The following is an 801-nucleotide window of genomic DNA, read 5'->3' on the forward strand; positions in this document are numbered from 1 at the left end:
CACACACATCTCACAGCACCTCAGACGGTTTCTGGAACCTCACGATGAGTTTGCTGTGCTCAGACGGCCTCCACAGTCCACAGAGGTGGAACGACAGCTTCACATCATTTATCTGTGTGATGGTATCATGTCAACACGGATCAGAGTGTCAGAGGAATGTTTGCAGCACCTCAGTGAGTTTGTGCCACGAAGGACTGAAGAGGCTTTTAAAAGAGGGTCCAACCTGGTACCAGCAAGGTGTACCTAATAAAGTGGCCTACAAGCATAAACACAAAAATGAAAAGTGCGTGAACATTTCTCATAATTCCTGGTGTGAACTGGTGGAGATCATGTTGTGAGCTGCGTTTCTCTGCTTCACTGAGAGTAAAAAGAGTCGGGAGGCTTCACTGCAGCTGTAAGGCCCGCTGCACGTGCATGAGCACGTAAACACGTGCACGAGCACTTATACCGAGAAAATCTGCGCATGTTTACCTGCTGTGCAGTTTTTAGCACTTTTTCTGTGCACAAAGTTTCCTGCTGTCATTTTAATGACATATTTCAGTGAGTTTGTTTTGTTTAATCCAACATAAAAACTTTCAGTCTGTTCGCCACAAACAGGTTTAATCACAGCTGTAAGTCAATGCATTAGTGTATTTGTGCAGCATGTTGTTGAGCGGCTCTCGCTGCATTAATGCGAGTGTGTAAAACTTTGATTCCCGTCGCCTCCGGCGGGTTGTCAGGCGCTGAAATGAAAGCACGTTTGACTTTGTTGGAACTTGTCGGATGAAGCTGTGAGTCACACAAAGCTAATACATAAACTCT

Source organism: Perissodus microlepis, chromosome 6 (genome assembly GCF_051167445.1).
Source record: "Perissodus microlepis isolate ML-2025 ecotype Zambia chromosome 6, ASM5116744v1, whole genome shotgun sequence".
In the NCBI taxonomy this organism is placed as follows: domain Eukaryota; kingdom Metazoa; phylum Chordata; class Actinopteri; order Cichliformes; family Cichlidae; genus Perissodus; species Perissodus microlepis.